Raw genomic sequence first — 25375 nt, 5'->3', positions numbered from 1 at the left:
TCATTTTATAATAAGTTTGGTTTAAAATTCATGCTGGTATTGGATAACTTTGCGATTGACTGCATTATTTGGAAAGCAATCTTTCTGAGTTAGTTAATTGGTTGCCTGATTGCAAACTTTGTGGGAAGTCTGTGCAACCTTTTTTTCCTTTGCTCTAGTGCAGTGGGTTTGAGTTTGTATGAATTTAATAGCTTTAATCTTTTAATATCAATTTCAAGAGAGGATGTTTTTTTTTTGGGTGGGTGGGTTTGACAACATGTTTGGGCTGGAAACTGTCAGATCTGGCAACACTGCTCACCCCCCACCACCCACAATGTATTAACAAAAAGCACAGAAATGGCCTCTGAAGCAACTTCGGAGTCTAAGTTCATTAAGCTGCTCTAGTAAAGTATAAAATGCTTGTTTCAGTAGAAGCCGGCCCGAAATATTAAAAATATGCAGCTTCATCACTTTTGTATATAAAGGAACAGAGCCATGATTGAGGTACACAACTCAAGCCGCAGGTATAGTCTAGCTTCACTTTGCTCTGCAGTCCTCAGACTACAGCTGGCTCTCTGATCTCTGTATCCTTTTTTCTGAAGACACCAACAATCCGAGTGGTTTCTGTCAGAGGTGTGTTGATCTTCGCTAATGTTGGTTGTGATTGGAACAGCTCCGATAGGTAACCTTTGCAGGCTGGTAAATGTCAATGGGTGCGCTGTTTCGTAACTTGCTCTAGACTGCCGTTACTACTAGGTGTGTCATCACCACTGAAAACAGGATCTGGTCTGGCAGTGAGCAGCTGAGAATGAAATGAAGATGCTGTTGTAGAACATCAACTGCTAAAGGAAGGGGCCGACCATGGCATTTGGAGCTCAAATTTTAACATCACAAAATCAGAAGCCTAAAATGGGAAAAATTTTAGATCACCCAGCGGTATGGAAAGCCAAAAGTGCCACATTTCACTAAATTAAAAAGTCTCAATGAAGAATTACACATGGATTTTTTTTAATAAAACTGGAAATACATGTTTTAAACAAATGTTTTTATTAAATAGTTGCAGAAATTATGTTTACATCTTTAACTTTTCATAGGTAATATCTTGGTCATGTGCTGCAGAGCATCAGTTTTTCTTTCTTCACCTTACAAATCAAAATCACTCAGCAGGGTATAAAGTACTACAGTTTTGTCTGCAATTGGGTTGCTGCGCTGGGTGACAAATCCAATTATAGGGTTATTTTGTGAGACACGGCTTCGTCTGAATGCCTCTATTGGGTAAGGACTCTTTAGCCAAAGTGGAAGTGCGTTTGCCATATGTGCTGCCTGAATAGTGCAATCAGTGGGAAAGGAGGTAGGAGGAGCCTGTATGCTTCCTCTTGCAGCTAATTTAGCATAGAAACCTCGCAATGTCCAATACTGATGCTAAGGAGCTGTAAGGAATCCCACCATCCTTTAAGTGACATGACTCCCACCTCATGGAAGTTAGAGAATATGGCCTGAGAGAAGAGAGCACACACTTTGTAGTTAATTTTTGGAAGGCTGTAGGCCCAGAATTGACTCATCATTCATGTGCGTATCCGTCACGTAATGACGTCGGACATAAAGGCTGTCCGAAATCGGCACAGCAATCTGCAGCTCCTTTCCTACCCATGATAATGTTCTTACTGTTGAACCCATCAAAGGTCAAGGAACAGGAGCTAGGAGCTATACTTAGAGATATTCGGATGGAGCCACGGCTTCAGTTTAGGTTATTACATTATTTCCTTTAGCACAGGATGCAAAAAGTCATAACAATATATGCTGTTTAACGATATATTTGATTTAAATTTATTTGTTCTCAATTAAATGATATCATTGACTACTAAATTGAGACCCATATAATATATTGAAAAGAATATTTGAAGTGATTAGGATTGGAAATGTACAAAACATGTATTCAGTAACATTTTGGGGATTTGTGTCAATGTGAGCCCTCCTACATCAGAAATGGTATGTAGAACCTATTGTAAGGATAGAAGCTAAAGAATCCAAAGTATTGAGTGAAGGAGGAGAGGGAAGAAGACAGTAAAGGACAAGATGGAAGGAGGGAGAAATGGACATAATTATGTACCATGTCTATAAACTGTAAACGTAACCTTGCTTCTGTTTATAGAATTTCCAAAGTGGAGGACCATTTAAGATTATTTTTTCCTGTGCCAAGGAAAGGCAGTCAGCTGGCTTCATCATAGGTCAAGATTTAGTTTCTGATATTAGGTCATTTTAAGTCAAGATAATCAAATTTAGCGTACCTTTGCTGTACATTATCCAATACTATTGGTGCCTCCATTACAAAAGGATCAGCAAATGGAAATTTTTAGGACAAAACTGTACTTTGTGTTGCCGATTTACCCTGTCCACTCCATATGAAGTTTTGACATTGCCTTGATAATTATTACGGGAATTTTTGCAGATATTTAAGACTTACCCGCTAATTCTCCCAGTCTACTGCAGATCATCTGATTAATGGATAAAACCTTGTAACAATTGACAATGACCGATAATCGTTTATGGGCCATTTTCTGTGCTATAAACGGTACTCCTGGCTCAATTGTTCCTTGTTTTTCTTTTTTTGTGTGTTGATTTTTTTTTTGTCTCCTTGTCCTCTCAACCCCTAGCCAGTCATGACAGATGGCCTCTAATTCAGAGCCCGGTTCAGCTGGAGGTTTAGAATAGAAAAGGATAGAAATATCCTTCATTTTCTGACAGGAAAAATTCAGATACAACAGCAGCTTAGTGGCAGGCAATTGGAAGCAAGCAGATCCATGCAAATTTAAAACATTTGGTCTCTTGTTAAGAATGGTACCTCCTGACTGTCGCCACATGCTTGCTTAGGAGGAGAGATTTCTATAAAGTCACTGAGTTGATGCAATTTTTTTTGCATTGGGGAACAGAATGCAACTGTATTGTAATTTTTATTTGAATTGTACTCTGCGACTGGATCTAAATGTAATTACATTAGATTGTATTCAAATGGATTAGATTGGTAACATAATTTGGATCAAGTGCCTTGATATAATATTTGGTGTGAATTTGGTGCTACATCTGCCATTAAAGTAAATAAGATTTTTGATTTTTTTTTTTTTTTCATGAACAATTTTTTTTTTGCTCTTTTTGAAAGCGTTAAGATCATTGAACACAAAAGAGAAGAACCCAAGCTTAGTAATCAGCGCTTTTCAACCATGATCAGACTCAAAAGAAATGTTGACAGCGGAGCTATTAAGACATGGCCGTCCAACCTTTTGGGCAGACTGGGAATAAAGAACATTAATCAGAAGCAGCCTGACCCATAGTAACTCTGAAGGAGCTGCAGAGAGCTACAATTCAGGCAGGTAAACTGGGAACATCAAAGCTACTTGTGCCCTCCACCGATCTCCCCTTTCAATACAAAAGTGGCAAGAAGAAAGCCACTGTTGAAGGAAAAAACAGAAGTTTGTCACATGCCACCAAATCCACGACACCCATTTCAGATTCAGATTGTTAAAATCGTACATAAAATACACAAGTATGTGGTTGTAATGTGATAGAATGAGGAAAAACTTTAAGGCTATGAATATGAATACTTTTGCATTGAACTGTTAGCTGTCTGTTGCAAACAATTCCACAAAATTAGCAAAGGTCTGAGCTTGATGCATGAAATATTTTCTAATTTTGTGTTCTCAAGAAACAAATTATTTACAATTTTTATGAACTGGAACAGTTAAATATCAGATATGTTCAAGAGTAATCCTGTTTTTTTTAAGTTCATTTACCAGTAACACAATTAGAGGACCACTACATGAGATCCTTGGATTGTAATTGAAAATGAGAGATGGGTAAATGCTGGGAAACCTACATGCATCCAGATGGCCTTTTTGTATCTGCTGGCTATTTCAGTGGCTGCAGTTATAAACAAATTCATACCATCTGTTTAGTGTTGGATTCAAGTCCATCTGTGAGATCAAACATCTCTTGACGCTTGTCCCTGGTTTGCATAGAGGGGTAAAATAGCGTCAGCAGTTAATTCCCACATACAGTGCAGTGAAACCGTTTTTCCCCTAATAGATTTCTTCAGTTTTTTTCACACTTGTTTCAGATAATCAAACAGCTTTTAATATCAGGCAAAGATATTCTGAGTATATATGCACAATGCAGTTTTCAATCAAATTACTTATCTTCCATTATTTTCATTGGAAAAACATGTTTCCAAATAGACATTTTCAAGATAAAAAGAGCTTTTTCAAATTATATTTGAACTCAGAAGTTATACTTTATAGCTTTATTTTTTCCTGTAGCAAGGTTGGTTTGGATAGCCCCCCCCCCCCCCCCCCCCCCTGCCCTTAACAAAAAAAAAGCTATTTAACTAAATATTTGAATTCACCCTTTATCTCACTTAAATATGTCAGATCAGGCATATTTAATTGGACAAAGGTAAAAACAGAGGAAATCTGTTCGGGGACAAAAACTAATTTGTAACTCTTGATTTTAGTGTGTGCTATAAAGCTGTCTGTTACAGTTTATCTTATGGACTACTTTGTTCACCTGGAGTACTGTCCTTGCCTATTGTTTATGCACTGCAGGAAAGGGGGCATTCCCTTTTTTATTTGACGTTTTCTCCCATGACATATCAGGCTTGATATATTGTATTTCAATTTTCTCTCATTTCAAACTAGGGGGAAAGGCTGCAAAATATATTTACTGTTTTCAAGGATTTGGTAAATTACACACAAACTCAGCAGGTACAGTTTCTATTTTGGCCCTTTTTTATTCTCCAATTGAGACATGGGCAACACTATTGCCCTTTTTGCCGAAGTGCTCTCAGAAATGGCTGAAAGTAAAGGGCAATTCCACCGTTCAGTGCTGAACACGGAGTTCTGCACAACCTCACATAGCAATTTTTCAAAAATCTTCCATACCTGCAATTCTGAAGTTGGGAGAAATCTTTGGACTCGAAATGAAATTGTGGTTACAAAAGAGGGATTTTATTAGTTGCGTTGCAGAAAATTATTCAAATCAAGCTTACTGGAGCCTGACACACATTAGGAAATAAATGTCACGGTGCTGCTACATTTATTTTGACCAATCAAGGGGTAATTTTTATGAGCCAAATACATTTGCAGACATCCAATATTAAATTGCTTTCTATCCCCCATGGCGCAAGCATGTTGAATCAGACGGACACATACGCGCACACGCCTACCTAATGCTGTAGCTAATTCAGACTAATGCAGGTGCAGTTAGTTGCCCCAAGCAGTAGTATGAAATGTAATAAATGCTAGTGTTATACAAATAATTAAACAAAAATGTAAGCGAACAAATGGCATTGTAAAAAGTTAGTTCAAGCCATTTGATGTACATTTAAGAAAGGAGTGGGGAAGGTGGGGTGCTACTAGTAATCTTTTGTTTTTCTTGGCAGCTGTTTCCCTTCTGCTATCCAACAAATGGGGAAAAATGTACTCCTGTTTTTGTGTCAAGTGGCCATTTTCTCTATTCAGCCACAAATACAGCAGATACAGAAGGGATTGAGGAGAAAAGGTTTTCCCTATACACAACCTGGCTAATTTTTACAGAAATATGGGAAGGCTTTCCCTATGATGCATGAAAAATTTCTCATTAGACCCTTTTCCATTACACCCGAAAAGCCCTGGTCTGAGGGTAGTGTTTTGCCATCATAACGTGACAAACCGCAAGTCCCAGCATGCAAAACAACTTCCTGCACTGCCATGTCTCAGATGACAGCTGTGATTATGGCCGCCCTCAGAATGGATTCCACCCTGAAACTATAACCCCGCAGAGTATCCAACGTCCTGCCTTCTTCCTTGCAGTGTTGCTGTGTTGATAAAGCGTCCAGCTGGATTTTTTGCATGTTTTCAACACGTGGTGGGCCCCCATGAGCACATTGTTGGCAGGACCGAGTTTGCCACATCACATCTTCCTCCATGTTATAACGGAGAGGTCTTGACTAATTCATCTTTAATTACACTCTGGGAGGGAATACTGGGAAACCCTACATCTCACAGTGAACTGAGGTCTGTCTGTTTTGCTTTGGCAAAGCAAATCATCAAATAAGTTGCTGAGCGCAGCTGAACCGAGACTCCTTGCAGCAGATCTAAAGGCACTGCCGCTCCAGAGAGGCAGCGTGCTCTGACCCCCAGTGCACCAGAGAGCATCCACACCAGCTGGGACCTGAAAGACAACCGTCAACCTTTTTCTTTTTTGAAGCAACCAAAATAAAAGATCTTTTTATACACCTAGGTGATATTTTGTGCCTGGCAGAATTTTAATAGCAATAGATTCTTAAGTACTCCGAAGGGAGTTTTGTTGAACTTTGGTGAATATTTCTAATGTGTGGGACTCAATCTACTTTATAATCTGTTATTTGTGCTGTATGTTTTGTGAGAACAGAGTGCCAATCGGCCTTAGAGCTATTTTTTCCACTTTTCTTTCTCTCTGGCTCTGCTTCCTCCTCTGGGTTTTTAAAGCTTCCCGCAGTTTTTGTTAAAGCTTTTGTGTCGGTCAGTAACTGCCCTCCCTCAACTCTTGGCTAGCGAATTAGCTCTCAGTCGAAGCCATCTTGTGTGTGGCACTTAGTGGCCAGAACTTTTACGTCATCAGCCCTGTCGTCTCATGCATGGAAAGGAGTGCTAAGTTGCTCCTTGCTAAGAGGCTAGCCGTTGTTAGCTGGCCGCCATCTTGAGGTCCCGAGTAAGAACGGTTTAGAAGCTAAGAATTTTGAAGTAGCTTAATCGTGGTCATTCTGATTATTTTTGAAAAAACAATCGGATGGTCTCTAAGAATTATTGAATTTTCTCCTTTTGAGTTAAAATCTCAATCTACTTGGACAATTTAATTTGCTTGTGGTTAATGACTAATGATTAAAACTCCAATTGCAATTGTAATTAAGGTTATTAATGCAAGCCTAATTCAGTTCTACAACTGGTTAGAGACCAGGTTAAAGTTAATAATTTTTGATAAGCCAATTGTTAGTGCTTAAATGCACTAACGATGCAGACAACTGTCTGCGCTGTGGCTACACTTTCAGGTGGAGTGAATGTTGCTTGTCAAAACTCGATGCAATCTGCTGGGTTTCCTCAGGAAACTTTTTGACCAATCTGTCAGTATGATTTGAATTTACTTTGTAGAATGTCTTTAAACTACATGTTTTGAATTGGAGCTTCATAAATAAAATTGAATTGAAAAAAAATGTTGAGCCAATTTTGAATCTGTTTTCAGACTTGTTGGGAATGGCAGAGACCCACTTGTCAGCGGGTCTTGCCGTGGAACTGTAGTGGGGAAACCCCCGTTATTGCAGCCTGACTGATTTCCTGCAAACTGGATATTTTCATAGTGGCTGAAAAGCAAATACAAAACATTTACCACATATCTGGGGAATATCTGCAAGCATCAAATATCAAATGTGAAAAGCTTCGCTGGATGTTTTCAGCATTTTAAGTTAAAGGAGCAATAAGTAAGAAATCTCTTGCAAAATTAACTAAAATTATTCTCATTTGTCACCCGGGATGGAAGTAACATTCCCTATAAACAATCGATCCTCTCCATAAACAATGTCTTGGTCAAGTTTTTCTTCTTTCAAACCTAGAGGTACGGTCTGGAACTACTTCGGGTCAGAGTATAGCCCGTGTTTACTTCCAGGTTCCTGAGCCAATCATATGAGAGTTCCCAGGGTACCTAAAACAGAGCGCAGCATTTGATATTTTGTCTTGGCAAAAGAACAGCAGCCTGCAAACATGGAGGCTAGCAAGAGAAGCAGACCAGAAGTGGAGCAGAATACAAGAGCACATACCTTTCCTGTCTAAGTAAAAATTCACAACAGCAACGCACAGTTTAGAAACGGCACATTAGATTGTTGTGACTGGCAGGCTGCCATGCTGCTTTGAGCCAGTAGATTTGAGTCAGTATTACCGTCTATTTCGGACTATGTCACTCCAGTTGCATCAGTCAAAATATGCGTCATAAAGAGGGAAAAAAAGCAGCCATTTTTAGAAATAACTTTCTTAGCTTGACTATTTTGAGATGTTCTACATTTACACATTTTTATTTTTATAAAAGAATATGAGAAACTTTAACTTTATGGGTTAAATTTTGAATGCCTAGTTTTAAAATGTTTAAATGTGGTACAGGGGCCAAATGGAAAAAAAGTTTGCTGTATTTATGAACAGAACTGTTTGAAAGTTGGATTGGTGTCTTCAAAGGGAAGACACCAAAAAAATCACTGGGACCTCACTTTAAATCAGAGAAATTCTCATTCATGATTGGGCTGTGTAGATACGAACACTTCTTCAATAACACAGACAAATAGACATTTGGGAAAAAAGGTTACCTTAACCGTTTTGCTTCATTATGCACATGTTGGAAAAATGCATCTGGGCGCCTCTCATCTTAAGATAATTGGTGCTCATGTTTCCAATCACGAACCCATCCCCCGGCACCATTTTTTCTAATCCACAATGTTTACAAATGAAGCACCACCGAGGGATTTTAATGTGGATTATTATTATTCTTGTGAGGCTTGGTGTCCTTTGGGTAACTTTACACATATGTTACAATATAAACCCACTAATCCTCAGTCTCTTGCAAATGTGGCATATTGTGCTTCTTTCAAAAAATGAAGAGGCCCCTCTTCTGATAATTGTTTTCATTGCAACCTTGAAAATATTTTTCCTGCAGAAGTAGGTTCTTAACAGTCTTGAATTGCTTGAACAGCTGTATTCTTCATCTCAAATCTGACACTCTAAATGCAAACCATGTTCTTTTCCCATCAATGCTAGTTTTCCTTTTAGTATTTTAATGGTGCAGTCTTTTAATGAACTGAGGCTGCCTGCATTCATGTTCAGGTCCTCACAAACCAGCCCAGCTGCACATCCAGAATCACCGATGCAAACATAATCTTGCCTAAGGTTTCATTGGGCCCTAAACAGAATTGTATGTGGGTGTTTTCTATCAATGTTTTGCTTATCTCATATTTCAAGACCCATGGAATTTTGCTGCTTCGCCTTTGCTTCACTTTGCTACTTCATGTCATACTTGGCAGTTTTGGGCTTTTCGGACCCAAGCGTCTCCTGGTACGAAGAGCAGTTGTCTACCATGGGACTATGCATTAGGGCTATGTCGACTCATTGAATGATTCGAGGACCTCAATTCATAAAATTCATCAAGGTAAAATGATCTGCCTCAAAGCTTCATTAATTTTTTTTTAAATTATTCAGTGTACCATGTTTTGGCCAGGAGGTTAACGCTAATGAAAGCCTACATGGATGCCAAGTGCGGATATCCGCTATGGAGACAGAAAGCAACGGGAACATTTACAAAGTAATGACCTATTTGAAGAGTTTGTCAGGCTTCAGAGCTCATCATGGCACCAAAAAGCTCTGGTGAAGGTCACTAATGATATTTTCATTGCCTCAGCTAATGGACTTGTGCCTCTACTTGTCTCTGCAGTCTACTCCGTAATTTTATGTTTTATCATTGCAACCATCTTTACATACTTTACCTCACCGTCATTGCACAGTCTCCCTAGAAGATTACGATAAATATACTTAGTAGCAGGCAGGATCAATTCTTCACCAATAGTGAATGGCTTCTTAGCCTTAGCAACATGGTTAGCCACCAAGGAGGACGCTATCAGTGGATTAATTTAAATTTAGCAAAAGAAAACTGCGCAGTAAGCTGCCTGGTCTCGACTGAGCTTCTAATGCCCAAAGATTGGCGTCTCTCATTGCTCAACCCCCACCTTTCCTTTCTCGCTTGAGCTTGTTTAAATTGTTCAACACAGCGGCCAACTGGCCAATCATATGAGGGCCGTACCATTATGTGAAAACCGAGGGGTGCAGCTATGAGTGGAGGATGAGTTTGTTAGGTTGGCCTTAACTGAGGGACAGGTGAAAACAAAGCCTCTGGTTGCTATCTAAATATGTACGGGACAACAAAGCAGAGCCCATTCACTCCACAAATGAAAATAAGAGCAGGTTCTACAACAAACCTGCAGAGCCATATCAGAGTTGTCAATTTAGAGAACTTGGTTATGGTTTTGTTTTACAGATGTCTTTGCAGTTGTTAATTTGTGCAACAAAGAAGTTTGACTAAAATATTACATCATTCTGTAAATCAGCTGTTTTTGTTGCTTCATTTTCTACTTGAACACCTCATTATTCAAACGGAAATACAAAGAAGTACAAAATGGGCGCCGACTTTAACAATTCTGCTTTTCTTTGATCCCCTGCTGCAGGAGGGCTGCTTGGTTTGCCCATGCTTCAAGCTGGCCCCAACTGAAAACACTTTCTGTTTGCTCCACAATATATACTTGCACTACCAAAACAGCATCACTCACTACTTCTTTCCTTATCTATTTTAATTTCTTCTTTGGACATCCATGAACATATAGTAGAATGAGGCAAAGAAAGGGTAGAAACTATTTTTAAAAATGGAGAGAAAACTTCAAGGTAGAAGAATCTAGTGTGCTGCAGGTTCCTGGGTGCTGTTCACTTTACCCATGCAGCATTGTGCTAAACACTGTATAGTCTTCTTCTAAAAACATACAGGCTTTAACTATTATTAATTTTCTTTTATCAAAGAACCTTGCTAACCAGAGATAATTTCTTATTCTGAACATTTGTCCTGGAAATACTCAAGTTTAATAGTGCCAAGAGTAACCATCAGTTTAATGAGAGGACTGAGATGTTGTGTGATACCTGTCTGACTGCTATTTATAATGCAGAGTTGGGCAACTGAAAATCAATTCATCTCTTGTAATATTTAAAGGTGTAGCTGTTTGAAATATCTTTTTGGCTAAGTTTCAAGAATATGTTGGTGTGCCTTTTCTCATTGTGTACAAGACATCATTAAACTCACCTTTATAGCACACCACCATAATGTCCTGCACGCATATGTTAAAAAAAACACATGACTAAATGTGTTTAGTCATGTGTTTTTGACACACACACACACACACACACACACACACACACACACACACACACACACACACACACACACACACACACACACGCTCATACAAACTGCAGGCTGGCTAATAAGACAGTTTGACATGTGCGAGCAAGTTTTGCTGACCAATGTTTCTTTTTTTTTTTTACTGCCGTTTGGAGAAATCCCGCACAATTTTCCCTGTCTTTCAGACTTTTTTTCACTTTCTCTGAAGACTGTTTAACCCAACCCTGGCTATGACATGGCAGAGATGTAAAAAAAATGTCTCTCCCCTATGTGGGGTTGCGTACTACCGTCACACTTTTGCACGACTACTAAGGTTTAATGCCTCGCAATAATACACTGCTTTAATCTGTAGCTAGGCAGGCCTAACAATGCATTGAACTTTGAAATGTGAGCCCTTCGTGTGACATAGTACTAATGAAGTAGCTCTGTTTAAAAAAGGTTGACCCCTGATCTAGTGGGGCATTTTTTGGCAAATTTGATTGGTAAAATAAAGTAAGGATTAGGCTTAAACTTGGAAGGGTCCGATTTAGAGTTGGCTGAATTTTTTTTATTCAGAATTCTTCTGCACCTATTTACAATACTCCCTGTAAAACCAACTGGAATGTATAAATGTTCTGTACACCCTTTTTGACTGTTACTTTTTACCTCTTGTCCCAGTGGGTAGATAGAGCTGGTAACTTGATGCTCAATAATGTTGTTACATTTATTTTCTTCATTTCCTGGGTCCTGTCTGAATAGAAGTGATTAATGTATGGTTGAAAGATTAGCAAGACTAGAATATTATTAGTTTGATACCTGCAGACTACTATGTGCTGTTTTCTTGATGGTGTACAAATAGGAAAAAAAAACCTTTGTAACAGAAAAAATAACCGTAAGACCATGAAGGTCTTATGCATACATGAATGGAGAAATTTGTTTTCTCTCCCAGGGATGACATTCTGTTCTTGCCTCCCCCGTTTGGGAGTTCTTACAGCTTGTTCTTGACACATCACCTAGGCAGAAGGTTCTTTCCTTTTTTTTTTTTCTTTTTTTTTTTAGTGCCTGACTACTATATACAAATTGTACAGTGAGAGATGACTAGGACAACTTCCCGAAACTTTTCATCTCACTTCTTGAAACGTATTAAATGTCCTGGCCAGAAAAAGCTTTGTTCTTGTTCTTGCCTTCTCAGGTAAAACTACACATTTTTATTTTCTTGCTGAGTATGTATGTACTGGCTTTAATGGGTGTCAAACTCCAGTCCTGGAGACAGGAGTTTGACACCCCAGCAGCATTAAAATAGCTAGGTGTTTTTGGTGCATCTGGCTTGACAAACTAACTAAAAGTCTAACTCAAGATAGTTAGTCCATGCATAATTAATTAGTTAAATGTAGCTGCTTCTGTACTTGCTGTGGACATTTTCATAACGTCCAATTTAAACAATCCAAATTCAGCAAATTCATGGTGACCCTAGCCAGTTTAAAAATACTCACCTGTGTGATCCAGAGTTCTTACTTTTATCTCACCTCAGTTAACTAAATTACTAATCTTAAATGCTAGAACGCTCCTAATGTTTTTAATTCTGGAGCTCCATCCACCCCCTCCCCCCTTCACACGCAATCACATCTGGAAAAAGAAATTAAAATAAGGATCCCCTCCTTAGTTAGGCTAGTATGAGGTAACAGCTTTCAGTTTTTCAGATTTCGTTGCTCAATTTGGATTCCTAATGCCCCCTAAGACTAATAACAGTATAAAGTATGATTCCATTTATTTGTTTATTCCATATCAGTCATTGTAATTATTCTCCAGACAACCTAAGTGAAAAATCTTTGTTCTGAAAATTGGCTCAGACCCTGCGTTTCAGCGAGTATCTGATCAATAGCAGACTTTTGTGGTGAGCAATTGTCTCCCTGCCTTTCTGTTAGTGAAGAAATGCTGAGTAAGGAGGCATATAATGCTACTTAGGATTGCTTCCCCAATATGCAGTTGATGGAACCACTTAAGTGTGTTTGTGTGCAAGTTTTGTCTAGTAGCTCTCTGAATTTCATTACTTCTGCTGTATTTTGACTGAATTGTTCTTGTTAAAATATTGCTATGTCATTAAATTGCAACGTTGCAGCTGGTATATCAAGAACTATATGGTTCCAGATACAATAGTTTGTCACTTAACAAAACTTTTGTTATGCTGTCCATAAAAACCTTTCTTTTATATAGTGCTCTGCTTGATATGTATGCAAAAAGAAAAAAATGTGGATATTGTTTTGGTATTATTTAAATTCAATGGACACAGAAATGGAAAGGTAAGAGAGAAAGATGAGGCAAATTCTTAAAAGTGAGGAAGTGACAAAAATGTAGCTGAGGAAAAATAGTGCTCCTCGTTTGTTTGCATTCTTTTGTTCTTAACTTTTTATCTCTTAGCCAAAATTAAGGAGTAATTTATTTTATTTTTTTGTGTGGACCCTTTTACTTCATGTGTAGCTTTTGCGTGACGTTTCTGGTCCCTGAGCACACTGAAAACCAAGTTAAACCATCGCAATTTCTCCATGGATGTAACCAGCTCTCTCATTGGTTAGACAGCCACACTTGGATCCCAACACGATTGCTACTGTAGTTGGACTCGTCTGTGTGACATCATGCAACACAGACACTTCCACTAGTCATAAATCCATAATATTGATTTGCAACTCAGTGTTGCATCGAGAAGGGAGGTATGGATGGAAGGGGAAAGTGGGGTGTGTGTGGGGGGGTGCAGCCAATCAGAGTGAAGTCAACTAGGTAGAGTTGCATATCATTACTACAACCTTTTTACTGACGGACATTTGGGCTGACAAGACAACAAGCTGACATTATTTATTTATTTTTCAATTAAATTATTTTGGGAACTCATATGCAGCAAATATCAACTAAATAAAGATGTTTTTATGGTGATGCCATGGCACCTTTAAGCAACAATGTATTAAATCTCCAGCTTTTGTTTTGTGGGATTACTTTTTATTAGGGTTAAAGAGACAGGAGCATGATCACTGACAGTTACAGGATGCATCACAGTGAGTTGCTGACTAAGAAATAGTCCCGGTGAGAGTAGGAATAGTGGACATTTGAAAGGAAAGTATATTCCCTAAGGTTAGGTGGGAGAGATCACCATGCATCACAACGTCTTTAATCACTCTTGTATTGTTTAACTACATTTATTAATTGTCAACTGTACTGAGTCCCTGAAACTGACTAATGGAAGGCACTTTTTTGAAGCATAACTCATAATGAATTTACTGAATGACATTTCAGTTAAAAATAGCATTGGTCCATAATGGGTACCAAAATTAAACTTTAGTTGTTTTCATCCCAGACCCCATTGACACTTGCTACTGGTAGTGGTAGTAATAGGACAAATGCTAGAAAAAAAAATCTGAAAAACGGTAATGTTTTTAATGTTATATATGTTTTATTATGGCCTGGAGATAACTTTAAAACTCGTCCCAGAAATTAGAATATTGTGAAAAGTTATATATTAGAACCTCATGGTGTCAGATCCTAATTGGCCAATTAACTCAAAATACCTACAAAGGTTTCCCGACCTTTCACTGGTTTCAAACTCCAGTCCTCTAGGGCCATCCTGCAACTTTTGGAAGTGTCCCTCTGTTAACACACCTGAATCACATAATTAGGTCATTAGGAGTTTGACACCCCTACTTGATTGTTCAGTCAGGGTCAGCAGGCTGCACAATCAAGGGGAAGACTGCTGACTTGCCATATGTCCAGAAGATGGTCATTGATGGCCTCCACAAGGAGGGTAAAGTCGCAAAAGGTCATTGCTAATGAAGCTGTTTGTTTAAAGGGCTGTATCCAAGCATACTGATAGAAAGTTGAGTGAAAGGAAAAAGTGGGTGAGGAAAGGTGTATCAGCAACAGGGATAACTGCACTCTGGAAGGATTGTCAAGAAAACTCTAAGACATAGGGGAAGCTTCTCGAGTAGTGGGCTGAGCCTGGAGTCGTAGCTGCAAGAACCAGCACACACTGATGCATTCTACACATGGTTTCCAAATGTTGCAATGTTCGTGTCAAGCTACTCCTGACCAAAATGATTCTCAGAAGCGTCTTATCTGAGCTAAGGAGAAAAATAACCTGACTCTTGCTCTGTGCTCCAAAATTGTCTTCTCAGAGGAAAGTACAGTTTGCATTTCGTTTGGAAATTCATGTCCTAGAGACTGCAGGAAGAGTAGAGACGAACAGAATCCACAATGCTTCAAGTCCAGGGTAAAGTTATGGTATGGGGTGCCATGTCATCTGTTGGTGTTGGTTCACTGAGTTTTCTTAAGTCCACAGTCAACAAAGCCATCTACCAGGAAACTTTAGAGTACTTCATGCCTCCCTCGGCAGATAAGCTTTATGGTGATGCTGATTTAATTTTCCAGCAGAACCTGCCAATTGTCCACGCTGCCAAATGTACCAGATGCTGGTTAAATGACCACACGGTTATCGTGCTTAATTGACCAGCAAACTCGTCTGACCTGAACCCTATGGAGAATCTATTGGTATTGTAAGGAAGATGTTGAGACACACCAGACCCAACAATGCTGATGACTTGAATGTTGCTATAATGGAGCAACTTGTGCTCCATTACACCTGAGCAGAACCACAGAATAATTGCCTCTATGCCACATCACATTGATGCAGTAATTCAAGCAAAAGGAGCCCAAACCAAATATTTAGAACATAGAAATCAATATACTTTTTGGAAGCCTGAAATATTTAAATATCCTTTTTTTAAATTTTCTTCTGTAATATTAAAATGTTCTTAGACATGTACAAATCACTCAAATTCAGTCATAAAATGATAAGAAATAAAGGCTCAAAATGTTTAATTTTGTGTTTAAAGAACCCATGCGTTTTTCCTTCTGAAATCTGACAAATGAAATTTTTTACAATATTTTAATTCTTTTAGATGTTTTTGTGGTTGTAGACAATGGAAATGGACATGAATTATTTAAAATGTTTAACATTTGTTTGCAAAAGGTTATGCTATAATTGTACATGCATAAGATATATCTAATGAATAAATTCTGTTCTAAGCTGTCTAAAGAAAATATTGGGTGTCCATACACGTTTGTTTTTTCTATCATCTCTAAAGTTGTCTGTATGTTGTGTACAAAACCACAGATATTCCTTGTGTTTGTGTACAATTTGGCCAATAAAATTGGTTCTGATTCTGAAAAAGGCACAAGACCATTAATCTCTTGCTGTCTGACATTATTTCAGACTAAATATTTGTTGTTTTAGGTCAGTTGGGGTTAAGGTTACCAAAACTCTGCCAGATAAAAAGATAATGCATCTTTAAATTATAGTCACTTTCCTTAAACTCAGAGGTTTACATACTTGGTATTTTGTAGAATTGCCTTTCCTATGGGATGACTTGAGTCAGGTGGTCTTTGGTACCCATCCACAAGGTTCTCACAATAGTAATTTGCACTTTCCCCCCTAATAGAACTGGTGTAACTGAGCCAGGTCTGTAGACCACAGTGTATTTCTGATGGCCATTCACAAGTTATCCTTGTTGTTCCTATGCAACTATGTGAGGACTTTTTTCAGCCAACCGTAATGGTGGGTATTGTGACTAAATACTTTAATCTTATTTTCATCAGAACAAAGGAAGTCCATGATACTTCAGATTAAAGTCTTTGTCCCCAAGTACATCAGCAAACTGTAATCTGGCTTTTCATGTTTCTTTTGAAGTTGCAAAAGCAGAACTGTCTTTCAGTTGATGTTGAAACAGGACTTATTTCACAGTTGACAATGAACCACTTTTATTAAACTTCAGTCAGATTTTTCACAAGATCTTTTGATTTATCCTAAGGTTGATTTCAATGTTTCTTGGCAAACATATGTTCTTTGACACAAAACATGTCTTCCTGAATCTTGTCCCCATAGATGAATTTTTAGACATTCACATTTCTATAACTCATGTTTTTTTTTTTTTTTTTTTAGGTTCCACCCCTAAATTACAAATATGTAAGATGTATGTTTGAGATGTTGCTCGCAAAGCCATGGCATCTTCTGTTATGTTTCTCAGAATTGTTAAAAAGTATATTAACCATAGCATCAGTAAATGTCACCATTTAATAGTCTCCAAAAATCCCCAAAAATGTATAATTATTTAGACACTTGGCAAACAGGAATCATTTTAGGTGTTCCTAATAAATATATTGCAAAGTGTAAAGATCTGTTTTCAAAATGCTTGTGTAATTTATTGGGTTGCATCTAAGTAAAATTGAATATTATCTCAAATTGAAGTCATTTAAGCTCAAAATTGAATCTCATTCTGTATAGTGCTTATCCCCTTCGTAATTTCTTACTTTTTGTATGTTTGTCTAAATTTGTTTCATGATCTGCAACATTTTTCTGTTAGGGTTAGTGCACTTTGTGTTTACTTGTGTTCTTTGTCACAGAAACCCTGTTTGGTCATTAAAAATTTACAAATGCCTTAATGCATTTGGAAAAATCCACAGTCTGTGCAGAAACTGAACAAAAGCCATATAAGAAAAGTTTGCTGGTGAAGATTCTCAGTCATCCAGGTCATGGTCATTCCAAAAAAAGGAAAAAACAAAGCAACTGGACTTGTTTTCCGTAGTTAAAAACGTTTCGCTTCATCTCCAGTAAGCTTTCTCTATTCACCTTTTTCTCAATTCACCTTTTGAATTGAGAAAGCTTTCTGGAGAGGAAGCGAAACGTCTTGATCTACGGAAAACAAGTCCAGTTGCTTTGTTTGTTTTTTGCTTTTTTTGGAATGACCATGTGAGAAAAATTGGATATCAGATAGTCATTTAGTTAAGCAGCATAGCTGTTTTTGAAGTGATCAATATTGGTACACCTGACAGCCTGGTGGGAATATCTCAAAATGAATAGGTCTTTTTTTTCTCACATGTAGACAAACACCCATTTAGAAAAACCAAAATGTCCTGCAAAATAAAATGGCTCTTCTCAAGATTGAACAGTGAAGGAATAAATCATTTAAAAGTCTTGTTTGATGGAGAACATTTAATACCCTTTAATGTTTCAGAAGATTCATATAACATTGATTATAAATACATTTTTTGAATGTCAGCAACTGAAATCTGTTATCCAGTCCAAACGTAAACTCAAACAAACAGAACTCCCTCCCATTAAAAACCAGCTTCTTTAAACTTAATATCCCAAATTTTCTCTCTTAAACCCAAAAGACTTTCAGAAGTAGATTTAAATGGGCTGTTGAATTTCTGATTTGGAAATGGGCTGTTGAATTTTAGACTTTTGGTATAAAATTTACAAACAATCAGAATCAAAAATACCACATCAATGTTAGTAGGGTTTGCGTTGCATGGTGGCCCCAGAGTCCAAAAAGTAATTGGACATGGTCGTTTTAGGACACAAACACAATTTCAGGTCTATAATTGCTTATATATCCTCTGTTGTTGCACAGCCAATTTTTTTATTTTTATTTTTATTTTTTTTTGCCAGTCTTGAAGACAGAAAAGAGCCCGAGAGGGCTTTGGACAGAGAGATAAAGCCAGAGCAGTATCAAACTGAAGTATATGAACTAGACAATGTTTGAGAGTAAGCTTATGGTATCTAATGCTAGTTTGCTATAGTGTTAATATACACAATAAACCCAGCATTTAATAATTCAATAGTGGAAAATAGTTATAGTAATTTGCATAGTCTGTGTCCATTGGATGTCCTGTTGCAAATTTTTCGCTGTGGCCCATCAGTCTTCCAGTGGTGGGATATTATTGTCCACCATCTTAAAAACGTGCAGTGGTTGCAGAACTTCACGATGTCTGAACAAATGATTAGCTTTCTGTGCAACAAACTGCCTCCAATTCTGTAGTGACAAATTACAACTTTGTGTAAATGTGAGCCCCAAAGAAAGAAAGAGGCCATTGCCCTGTGGAACCTGGCTCCTGGCTCAGACTACAAGAGTATTGGAAATCTTCTTGGAGTTGGATAGGAGTTTTGTACTGCTGCAGATAAAAATACATTCTTGTTGCATTCCCAGCCCTGAACCCAAACTATATTATTGAATCTGAGTTTTGACATTTAAACGTTTGTCTTTTAAAAAATCTCTACTTTTGTTTTGTACATACATTATTAAATAGACTGACAAATGTAATGCTAAAAAAGAAGCTAGGAATAATGCAACAGTTGGATAATTCACCTCTGATTTGGTCAAAAGCAGTGTAAACTATCAAGTAGTCTGTTGAAACTAGTTAAATCCCCTTAAGCACATTAGTCCTGCCTTATGCATGTTAGTCAGAATCTATCCTTTAACCTTCTTCATACTTTGAACAGTTCAGTCCATCATGTACAATGGACCACTAAATCTATGCCCTGCTTGACAAATATTCAGATCTTTGAAACAAATATGGCATGTGGTCTTTTGGTGTGAGTAAATATTAGCTATTTATTTCGACTCATTGGTTTTAATATTAAGCATACACTAAGAACAATAAATCATTATTCACAAAGAAAGTACAATTGCTCTCCAGAAAATTATATACATTGAGCTAATATTTTGCTGCAAATGTGTAAGCACTGGATATGATATTAAAATGTACTTTTGTTTATAATCTATATTCTCCATTTGAATATATCACTGAAATACAATACATTTAGTAACTTAGTACAATCAACTTTCAAAAGATGCTTTTTGTCAAAATGGGAATGTTGCATTTTCAATTTGAAGGTATCACTGCTGACCTTTTTTTATTTTCTTATAAGCTTAAAATATGCATTTACATTTTTTTAAATACTGACAACTCATTTTCATTAACAATTAGGAACTTGAATTGTGAGAGACAACAGACTATTGTTCTCCAGCATCATCCTAGTGTGTGTGATGACTTCACACTGTAGGAAAATTAACTCGTCTAGGTTATGTTCTTTCAGACTGAACGATCAATGCACATGAATGAATGGGTAGTACTATTGACTCCTACATTCAGTGTCTGCTCAGATTTTATCTGAGTAATCATTGTCTGCTCAGATAAAATATAAAATTACAATGTAGCACATGGGTAACCACTTGTTTATTACTGACAGCAGCAAAATACAAAGTACTTACTGTAAGCAAAATGGGACAGCCACAGGTTCGTTCTAAATGGAGGTGGAAGAATACCCCATGCATGTTGAATAAAAACAAACACATGACGTACCGTAATTTTTGGACTATATGTAGAAGTCGCATCAGTCAAAAGAATGCATCATAAACAGAAAAAAAACATTTATAAGTCGCATTGGACTGTCACATTTATTTATAAATTTAGTACACAAAATCCAAGACTAAAAACTGACATTTAATCTGGTAAATGAACATATTCATTTACACAATTGTAACCATAACAGGCTGAATAACATGGAACATACCTGGGAGGTTGAAAGGGTTTAAATTAGCATAACAAGCAAGCAACTCTAACAGGTGCCTGCGCATTTCAGTGTAATGGGCCATTATGCTGAATTTTATCAAAATTACAACCCAATCGTAACAGTGCTATGCTTAACATTCATCAGCAAAGTTGTAAACAGCCCGCCGGACAAAATTAGCTAACGCTAGCTTCAACTAAACTTTCCATGAGGATGCTTGCATACTGCACTCTGAATGGCCAGCTTTGTTGGAAGACACCTTTCAGTGGTTTACCCTCGTAAACCACTGTCGTCAGTTTTCTCAAAGATTGTGTAGACAATAACGTGGCTTTGTTTTGAACCCAACTTTTCAATTATATTGTAAGTTACTGAGATGCCCCTGCATGTTACACATGCACGTGGTTTGGCAGCATAATTGGTGAGATCCATCAATTCTGCAAAGAGTTGTCGGCAGTGTGAATAATTGATTGCAGATGGTTTGGTCAGAGTTTGCCACATCTTCCTTAAATGCAATAAAATCAAAACGTAATTTGTGGCTTAGGATGATTAATAATAAATTCACACGCCACTGAATGCAAAGTCACTGTTCTACAAAATTAAATTTCCCACCAGTGCCCTTAAAACGTCAAAGCTCTGGGAAAGCAGAAGACAACCAATATATGCACAAAATGGTTTGATGTATATGCAGTACAAATGAGAGTAAAGCAATGAGATCCTGTTTTCACTAAAACCTATTAAAACTTCTGTTTGCCCTCTCTAACTTTGCCTCAGGATGCACAGATGACTATATTGACAAATTGTTGCCCAACTTAAAAAAAAAAAAAAAAAATCAATCATGCCTCCTAAAAATATTTTATGTTCCTGCAGTCAGCGCCTTACCACTTGTTTTCTTAGTTTTCTCTCCCTCTCAACATTTGCCTGTGTCCTTTTATTACCACTCCTGGATTTTGTCTTTCTTTCACTTTATCCCATTGGTCAATCCTTTCCTATTAATACTGTTCATTTTTCCCAAATTATTTCTTTTGGTTTCTGTGATTATTTCCCACAGGAAAATAACAATACTGACAAATCTCTGCTGTGTAGGCCAGTGAGTCATCACTGGAAAATACACTTCACATTATAACATTGCAAGAAGTTACAAGTGGGCTCACTGACAAAAGCAGATGCAGTGTTACAGTTCATCACCAAGCTGTCACAGCTTCAGGCAGATATATAACATAAATCTTGTTAAAATCAAGACCTCAATTTTTTACATTCTCTATCTTCCTATGCAATCGTGCGTTTTTACCTTTGACTAGAGTTGTACTTTTTAAACTTTTTAGGAACAATTGCAGCACCTTGACATAGTATATTCCCTCTTCAAGGTTCTTCTGTTTCTGCTTTCTTATTGCATGTAAATATTTCAGAGCAAAAAATGTAATATTAAACAAAAATTACCTGAGTAAAAGGCATTTTTTTAAATTCAAGGGTTAAAAAAAAGCTATTTATACTAACCTGTGAAAAAGAAATGGCCACAAAACCTGATTGCCCACACAAACTGCAGTGCTTGCAATGACTGGCAGTGAGTCTTTTACATCACTGTTGACACATTTTGGCCAACTCTGATTTACAGAATAGGTTTCCAAGCATGGACAGCCTGTTGGAGGTCAAGTCAAAGCATTTTGTTGTTTCTTGTCCAGACATATTGTCTTTTCTGAGCCATTCAGTGGTGGACTAGCTTGTTTGCATTGCATGATTTTCTTGCTGCACAATCCAAGTGTGATGGAGTTTTATTTCCACAAACATGACATTGAGGTCTTCCATTGTGGGTTAAGAGACAGAAGAACTCAAAAATATCATCACTGTTGGACAATGTCTCCTGTTCCATGCACAAAGCTGTTGCAGAACTAGAGCTCCTTCCATGCCCGCTGACAGGGGGGGAATAAAAACAGGTCAATTGTCCCGGGCCTCGAACAGAGGGGGGGCCCAAAACTGACACTCTGACAATTAAAATACAAGCTGCTGCAGTCAGCGAGCGCTGACTGCAGCAGCTTCACCAAAGCCTCCCTGTCTGTGTCACGGCACTTTGTTGCTGCCCCTCCCCTCTCGTACATGGCTCAGCGATGCCAGCCAATCAGCATGCAGGCTCAGCCTGACCCGCCCACTCAGCGCTCTATCCACTCAACACACAAACAACCGCACTGCTGCTGCTCAGACTTGGAGAGAGAGAGACTGCAGGAGCAGAAATCAAGCTGAATGTTTTGTAAAAAGCCAGTTAAATTCAATGGAAACACAACAAATTTATATAAGCACGTGAAAAACCATGAGCAAGAGAACGTAGAGCGACAGAAACAGATGGGAGATGAAACTTCTCTCATTGCCCTGACAGACTCAGACTGACGTCACTGACTGAGGCGTTTCAGTCCTCCAGAGAACATCCAAGTAGATCAGAGTGGTCATCTTCAGCAGCAGTTCATGTTAACTTTCAAAGTAGATATTATCTATTATGTTACTGGAGCCCACAAAGAAAATGTATTGTAATTAAGACCTTAAAAGACCCAGTACATATATCCTATTAAAAAGTGTGATTTAAGATAACATTAGCTAATCCTTTATTTATCCCACAACAGGGAAATTTATAGGATTAAAGCAACAGGCAGGTACATACAAAACAGACAAAATTACATAAGGATTGAAAGATATAAGGGGTGGATTAGGAAAAAAACACTGAACATAACTTTATTAGTATTATTTAATTGTAATAAATAAAAATCACAAAACCCGAAAGGTCAACAGTTTCATGATACATCAAGCTTAAATGTCAAAAGCATCGGTATCGTATTGATGGCGCCGATACTTACCCTGTATTTACTGTGGATCGGATCGATTAGAAACTCCCGGTATCGCACACCTCTAGTGGGGAGCTGGGAGGACCCAGCGTGTGTTTGAGGAGGAGACAGCGAGAGCCATCCCTAGCGATAACAGAGACAGTGCAGGTGGGGGGGGGGGGGGTTGCTGCCTGATTGGAGTATAGTCGCTCTGACATGGATCACAGCGTTAATTTCAATGATCCCGCATTATGGCCAACAAAACTGACTGATTCTGATCGAATGAATGTTGTGCGTTTAATGGCAAAAAGGAAGCCTTTCTCAGAGATTCAGATGGCAGAGAATTCCAAAAGTATCTAACATATTCTACTTCCTGCAATGGAAGGGAAGAAATTTGTTAGAAACTGGCTAATATACAGCAGGTCAAAAAAGGCCATATTTTGACTGCGGTGCTTGCTGTTCTCTTATGAAGAAAAGATCAACTAGTGCACTAAATTCAATAGATGGGTTGAAAATATAAAATACTGAGATTTCCAGGGCATGATGTATACAGTTAAGTTGACTTCTTTTTGGTGTGTGTGTGTGTTGTAGAGGGGGGTGGGTGGGTGGGGGGGGGGCTAAAAAGACTGCGTTGTTCTGGACCCTAGCAAAGCTGTCAGCAGGCCTGGCTCCTTCAGTAAAAGACTGTTGCATCCTCGGTGCACAAAGGAAGGTTATTGCAAATTCTACTTCCCAGCAGCTGTCAGACTTTACAACCATCACTGCTTCCAACAAACTCAATAAGTAGTTTACATCCTTGCAGTTATTAGAGTTTTTATTTAATTTCTTGTAAACACAGGCACATTTTGTAATTTTTAAAATTACCCCACTCAGTTGCTAATTTCTTTTAATCTATGTATGCTACTTTAAATAACTGTAGTATTGTTTTGTTATACATTTACCCGTACTGTAAAGTCTCGTTCTGTTTTTGTTTTGATCATTTTGTCTTTGTGTGTATCTCCATGCGTGTGTTTCACTTTGCTGTTTGGTACAACAAACTTTTCCCACAATGGGACATTAAAATATATTTATATTCTGTAATGGCCAGATGTTCTCTTCTGGGATTTGCAGCCAGTGGGCAGAATTTTGGCTTTTGTCATTTACAGCAAATAATCTAAATCGTGAAACGGCAAAAAACTCCCAGGCCATCACATTACTATCACCACTACAGTATGTTTGACTGTTGGCACATCCTTTTTCACAAATGCGGTTGGTTTTACTCCAGATGTATTTGGATGCAAACCTTCCAGAAAGTACTACTTTAGTTGATTGAAATAATTTTTTCCTTCAGTCTCGGAATTCATCAATATGTCTTTTGGCCAAGACTTCCCTTGTGTTTATTCTGGTAAGCCTCATTCTTATTGTTGAATCTTGAACTCTAAGTCTGAGGAAAGTGAGGCCTGCAGTGCTTCAGGCTATGTTGACACTGCAAGTCTTGATGCTCAATTCCAATGTTTTTGCTGAAAATGAAATTTCTTTTTTCCATGGTCATTCATACTACTAATTAAATGCCATCAGACTTCTGAATGGTTGAAATCCCCAAAGCAATCGTCATGCACATGCACAGTGATTGCAGATGTGATTGCTACTAGAAGTATTCAATAAAGCTTTGTTTTAAAAAACAACAAAACAAAAAACATAATAGTTAATACCAACGTCTCCATGTTATTATGAAGTTGTTGAGCAATGGGAGCTGAGAATATGAAAACATCATAACACAAAGGTTAGGAAAAAAAGCGCAGCCATTAAAATTGTCCGTTTGTGGAGCCCTGATTGCTGCTGCTGCTGTAGAGCAGTCTGTGTGTGGATGTGTAGTGGGAGCAGGAGAGCGCTGTAAAAGACGGATGAAATGTGAAGAGACCATTCAGACAGCTGACGCTTTGAAAAATATCCGATACATATCTGATTTAGTATCACATACGGGAGTGGCACAAATTTGATTTTTTTTTTAAATATTTTTTGGGGGGGGGTTAAAAGATCGGAATTGTTGCATCTGCCCGCTGTGTGAATGTAGCCCTGGATGTTGTCCGGTTTTCTGTTTTTTATATAGTTTCTGCAACCTCCTGGGTGAGTGGTTTGTAGGTTTGCCATTCCCCAGAAGGTTTTCCAAGTGTCAGTTCTATTTAAGCAACTTGTTGATTCTACTTCTCTGGCAGGAATCAAGCCTGGCGGTGGCTGTGAAACTGAATTAAAA

The sequence above is a fragment of the Fundulus heteroclitus genome, chromosome 17 (assembly GCF_011125445.2).
Source record: "Fundulus heteroclitus isolate FHET01 chromosome 17, MU-UCD_Fhet_4.1, whole genome shotgun sequence".
Lineage (NCBI taxonomy): Eukaryota > Metazoa > Chordata > Actinopteri > Cyprinodontiformes > Fundulidae > Fundulus > Fundulus heteroclitus.
Note: the sequence above shows the minus strand (reverse complement) of the source record.